This window comes from Thrips palmi, unplaced genomic scaffold, assembly GCF_012932325.1.
Source record: "Thrips palmi isolate BJ-2018 unplaced genomic scaffold, TpBJ-2018v1 HiC_scaffold_16, whole genome shotgun sequence".
NCBI classification, from domain to species: domain Eukaryota; kingdom Metazoa; phylum Arthropoda; class Insecta; order Thysanoptera; family Thripidae; genus Thrips; species Thrips palmi.
The window spans coordinates 327,055-333,602 of record NW_023144625.1 but is presented as its reverse complement, the minus strand read 5'-3'; positions in this window follow the sequence as shown (position 1 = coordinate 333,602).

The following is a 6,548-nucleotide window of genomic DNA, read 5'->3' as shown; positions in this document are numbered from 1 at the left end:
TCCGAGTCACAGGCGCACAGTGGGCTAAAACGCCCTTTTAGGCGCTCAAAACCTCTTTATTAAAAATCGTTTAAACGGGCAAACTTTGTCTCCATCGGATAGGAAATTTTCCGCAGATTTCAAATCTGGTCTTATTTTTATTGTCAGACCAAAACTACGACCACTACAGGCCGTCAAAGTTAAAACTTGTGATAATGTGTTATTTTTAGTAAAAAATGCAACAAAACGCCACAGCGATTTTGACGGCTTTGCATCTAGATTTTGAACCTCCGGCGGTTCCATTTTAAAGAACAAGTATTCCCGTTCAAAATGATATCCGAGTTATCTTCCTGCGATAATTTGAAGGGTGTTGGTGTGCATATAATCGCTTTATTTGTATAATTTTTACTTTAAAAACAAAAGTTTGAGATCTACTATAGAATCAAGCACTATCAAGCAGGTTTCAGCGCTGGAAATTATCAACCTATGTGTCAATTGAAAGGATCAACAGAGAAAACCTGCGCATATTTGCGCAAACAGTAATACGCGGCTGTGAAACATTAAAAAATTGGCAATTTTCCCTTTTGATAGAAAATGCGTCCCAACGAAGAAAGAATCCAAGCAACCGTGTCTCCATCCCAACCGTCCCTTGTCTTTTTACGTGCTATTTGGCTCCTTTTCCCTAGCCCCCCTGCCCCTTCTCTTCAACTAACACTCAAAGGCCACCCGGAAGTGCAACAGAATTGATGGGAATGCAGATCTTCTGACTGCAATGTTGTTTCATCTGATTCTGTGATCAGCTCTTTCAGAAAAAAAAACTAAAGCCAAGTCTTAAAAACTGTGTGCCACAGTTCTTTCACTTATAGTTGGCCCCTTTGATGACCAGGCTAATGAGCCTGCCATGTTATTGTTCCATGAAGAGTAAAATGATACATCATTTAAAAATTGGTTTTAGGAAATTGAAGTTTGACAGTTGTTATAAAATCTGTAGCCATGATTTTTTACAGTATTGTTTTTAAGAACGTACATATAATTTAAGTGATGTTTTTGACTCCTTTTTGACTCCTTTAAGCAGTTTTCAATTGTTTCGTCTGAAATTTACATTTAAAAACAACAATATGTTTTGCATTGATCTAGTGGAAAGAGAGACTGCTCCCGCAGACTCAGAAATATACAACATAAAAATACGATTATATTAAATCAATTTTCGGTGAACCACGGCTGAGATAAGGTCACACTTGCCGCCGCTTGTTCAAAATTTTGTAAAGTAAGACCAAAAGAGGGTCTGTACCAAATTTGGAAAATATACGATCGAAAATGGCTGAAATGTAGGTTTTGAGCGTCTAAAAGGGCGTTTTAGCCCACTGTGAGGCGCCCAGAAGTGGGCAAGGTAAGGGAGGGTGGGGCACCTAGTGACACTTTTTGGATTTTGGCACTCACTCCGATACTGTGCGAGAAATGAATCGGCTTACACCTCAGAAGGTTGCTTTGATCCTTCCTTGATCGCAAAAACATGATGTGGCGTTTTGACAACACCTATTTCTATTATTTACATAGCTTCCCGCAGACCTCTGCACTTGTCACTTGGTGCCCCAGCCCGGGGCACCTAGTGACAGGTCATATAACTCACATTACCAGCATAGAGCGACGCTCCAGCTTATTAAATCTGTTTTAGACTCTTAAGCTTTTGAAATATCAAACCATTCTGAACGGCGTCATTTTTCCCAAGAAACTGCATTTTACTACATTGCCAATCAAATTCAATGTTCTACGAAATTATGTCGTACAAATTAGTCTCATTTATGTTTCGTTGTGTGACAATCGGTGACAATTTACTTCGCGGTTGCCAAACCGATGTTTTGAAACGTTTAAATCGTTGAAATACGGTACATAAAGTGTGTCTGTCACTACCTGCCCCGGGGGCTCATTTCCGTTCAAAATTTGATATTAAGGAAATGAAATCATATGTTTGAGCTGTTTCAGCAAAAACAACTTACTAAAGGTCCTTATTATTGATTAAAAGTGCCAGAACGATCGGCAGTGCCGTGTACTGGAAGAATAGCGAGAAAACATTTTGTGAAAAAGTCGTAAAATCTGTGATTTTGGGTATTTATTTTTTTGCTTTTATTCTAGGAGCTAAACCATTTTGTTCAAAGTCTCACTTTCACTTGAACATGATTCCACAGCACAAGACCTTTAGATAAGCCACCTGAAGGTGTCTGAAAGTGCCATAGGGTGGCCAGGGCACCCCTGTGTCACTAGGTGCCCCTGTCACTAGGTGCCCCACCCTCCCTTATCTGCTGCACTCTGACCAAAAATGACGATAAATCCTGGATAATTTTTTTGCCCAACTTTACCGTACTTAAAAAACCAGTATCCACCGTACAGTCTATAGTATTTACCGTACTTGTTTTACAAAATATTCCGTAGTTTTTTAACAGTAGTTACCGTTTTTTCGTACAGTCCATGCCGTAGGAAGGACCAGATCTGGTCCCAACATGGGCCGCTCCCAGGAATTGTCCACATCAGGATCTTGAAAAAAGGAGGTCGACCGACTGAAAAATTTTATTGCACCTTTCGATAGGTCTCGTCAAGACATTTTCAACGAGTGGTCGGAAGGGGGGTCCAGGAGTCCGACTTCAGCAGTTACGTGCATCAGGATCTTGAAAAACGAGAGTCGACCGACTGAAATAAATTATAGCAGTTTTTGATAGGTATTAAAAGTACGGGATTGCCGGGTAAATAAGTACGGGATTCCTTGTAAAAAAAGTACGGTGTTGCCTGTAAAAAAAGTACGGTATTGCCTGTAAAAAAACGACGGTATTGCCTGTTAAAAAAAAGTACGGTGAAGTCTGGAGTAATCAGTGCAGGATTTACCGTGATCTTTTCTCGCAGTGTGCTTCTGCTCGAGACAGCTATCTTCTCCATCTTACGGTGAGTAAATTTTTAGCTTTATAGTATTTTATCTCATATTTTAAATCAAACTCCTTTTTGAATAATTGTTTTGTTTGTTTTTGTCTTTTAGAGTGGCCTTGATTTAAGAAACGTGATTAAAAGTCACCGATCTGACAAGCTCGTTGAGGTGTCTGGAGGTGGGCAGCCTCTAATAGTCGTTGTTGGGGCCACTATTACCCAAATTAGCAAGATCTATGTTTCAATAGCTGACTTGGTGTACGAAGTTCCTTGTGCCTTGACAGCGTTGGACATCTGCTTCAAGGCCTTTGTTGCTCTACATATGTCATTCCCCCCTGAAAGTGGGCACATCTGGCTTACCTTGCAGAAGGTTTTATACAAGTTAACAACAGAGTGGGACTTAAAGAGTGATATGAGACACTCTTGGATAGACTTCTATGGGTTTTAAGACACCTATTATTTATATGTCCATTGCTTCTACTTCTGTGCTTCTGTTTCTACTTCTCAATATTTTTTATTGAGTGCTTGCTCATTAGTTTGTTTGTATGCCAGGTTCTATGCCTCTTTCTTTATTGTTACTTCTCAATATCGTTTATTGAGTGCTTGCTTGTTGGTTATTGGTTGGTTTATATACCTGGTTCTATGCCTCATTCTTTGTTTTGACTTGCTTATTAGATTAAAATTATTTTTTCATCATGTATACTTGTTATCTGTGTCAAGCTCAATTTGCCTCTACAGATTTACTGAAGGCGCACTTTGTTTTTGGCCCTCACTCAGCCCATATGCTGAGTTCATTCACCTGTGCCCAAGGCAACTGTAGAATGCGCTTAGGCTCTCTTAAAGTGTTTATTTCTCATCTTAAAAATGCACATGGCGCTGCACCTGGCCCCATTCTATTACCTGACGAAGTGAACGAAGTGAATGAAGTTAACCAACATCCAAATGAGTATTTTGACGATCATAATATAAATGAGAACATTGAAAATGTGCCTGAAGGTGGTGGTGGAGACAGAGACCCTCCCATAGAGCCGATAAGTGTCGAAAATTTTATTAGAGTAATCTGTAAGAATTCAGCGGTTCTTGCTGCTTCTCTGAGCTCCATACCCAATGTTAATCGTACAAATATTACAACTTTCATCGCTCTTGTGTCTGGCTTTTTGCAATGTGGTATTGTTTCCGCATTAAAAGATGAGGTTGTTAATTTATTTGATTTGTGTGATAACCCTGACATTCGGGCAGAAGTTGCAGATGTTAAAGTTATGTTCGACCTCTTATCAGACCCCTTCGAATCAATTGCTTCAGAATATCGCAGACTTGCTTCTGCTGAAGATGATGGTCATTTCATAAAACCTGAGCCTTATGTAATGTTCCATAGGGACAAATATGAAAACAAAAATGGGCATGTAGCTTTAATCAGAGAACCTGCTTCAGGACAAATTGTACATTTAGGCAGTGTGTTAAAGTTTCTGTTTGAAATACCTTTCATGTTTGACAGTGTGTATGATTACATGAACTCTCTTCTGAATGACCGAGATGTCATTCAAAATTTCATCCAGGGTGAATTGTGGCAGGAAGAGCTGGCCAGTTTTGAGGGCAAAATAGCGATTCCTCTTCACATGCATTTCGATGACTACGAATCTGGCAATTGTTTAGGTAGTCATGCTGGGGACAAAGCACTTGGTGCCTTGTATGCATCAGTTCCATGTCTGCAGAGGACCGATTTAGAGCGTGCCTTTGCTATCCCGCAGTGTCCCAGTGCGATTGGCGACGATGACTTTTGAGGAGATTCTTTAGCGTCGTGCTACGTGAAGTGCCGAAAACACGAAAAGTCAAAATCAAATTTCGCGTTTCTGTTAAAGCAGAGGACCGATTTAGAGCGTGCCCTTGCGATCCCGCATAGTCCCAGTGCGATTGGCGACAATAACTCTTGAGGAGATTCTCTAGCGTCGTGCTACGTGAAGTGCCGAAAACACGGAAGGTCAAAGTCGAATTTCGCGTTCCTATTGAAGCAGAGGACCGATTTAGAGCGTGCCCTTCCGTTCCCGCACAGTCCCAGTGCGATTGGTGTCGATGACTTTTGAGGAGATCCTTTAGCGTCGTGCTACGTGAAGTGCCGAAAACACGCAAAGTCAAAGTCGAATTTCGCGTTCCTATTGAAGCAGAGGACCGATTTAGAGCGTGCCCTGGCGATCCCGCATAGTCCCAGTGCGATTGGCGACGATGACTTTCGAGGAGAGTCTTTAGCGTCGTGCTACGCGGAGTGCCGAAAACACGGAAAGTCAAAGTCGAGTTTCGCGTTCCTGTTAAAGCAGAGGACCGATTTAGAGCGTGCCTTTGCTATCCCGCAGTGTCCCAGTGCGATTGGCGACGATGACTTTTAAGGGGAGGTTCTACTGAAAATATTGCATTTTTCAAATTGAGACCCAGTGTAAAAATTTGTTGCAGATGTATAGTAATACATAGTTAATGGTCAAACATGAAATTTAGAGCCCAATACCTCCCTCCAAATCCAGTCGAAGAGGTTTTTTCAGCCTATTGTAGCAATATCTTAAAATATTCTCCTACGCAAAGCATTTCAACGTAAACTGATGTTCTGGACATTTTTCACTTCTTTGGCTCATATGCAATAAAGCGTGGCATCACCAAGACATGGGACCCAACAAATTTATTTTGGCGTTGCTTTTCAGAAAAAAAGTTACTAAAATATCAAAAATTTTAACATTTTCTTGAAATTTTAATGACATGCTGTCTTAAAAACACAGCTTATGCTTTTGTAATGGTCCCAGTATCTTACTAATGCCACGGTTTATCAATTATGAACCAAAGAAGTGAAAAATGCCCAGAACATCAGTTTACGTTGAAATACTTTGCGTAGGAGAATTTTTCAAGTTACGACTGGAAATAGCAGAAAATTCCTCTTCGACTGGGTTGGGGGCTAGGTATTGCTCTCCAAACTTCAAATTTAACTATTTACTGTGAAATACTTTAAATTTACAATGAATATTGATAATGGGACTCAATTTGAAGAAAGTAAGATTTTCAGTAGAACCTCCCCTCAAGGAGATTCTTTTGCGTCGTGCCCTAGTAGCACGGACCCCTCGCCCTACACTCGCCTCCGCCGCGCCTCGGCGACACCCGATAATCGCCGCGGAGTCAATCTCGAAAGTGCCGACCGCCAGGCGCCTTCACGAGCACCACAGCACCCACCCGCTCCGACATCTTGGCGACCCTCTCACAATGTTGGCGCACGTTAACCTGTAGGCCCTGCCTACTGCTTTCGCGGCGATGGTGCCGGGGCGACGCTCGGAGGCACGGTCACGCCCCACGACGAGCAAGACGCCGGCGAGGTGAACACGCCAGCTGCCCGGCGCGGGGTGTCGCGGCGATGGCGCCGGGGCGACGCTCGGAGGCACGTTCACGCCCCACGACGTGCAAGACGCCGGCGAGGTGAACACGCCAGCTGCCCGGCGCGGGGTGTCGCGGCGATGGCGCCGGGGCGACGCTCGGAGGCACGTTCACGCCCCACGACGTGCAAGACGCCGGCGAGGTGAACACGCCCGCTGCCCGGGGCGGGGTGTCGCGGCGATGGCGCCCGGGGGGACGCCGGAGGGGACGTTTACCCCACGACGTGCAAGACGCCGGGGAGGTGAACACGC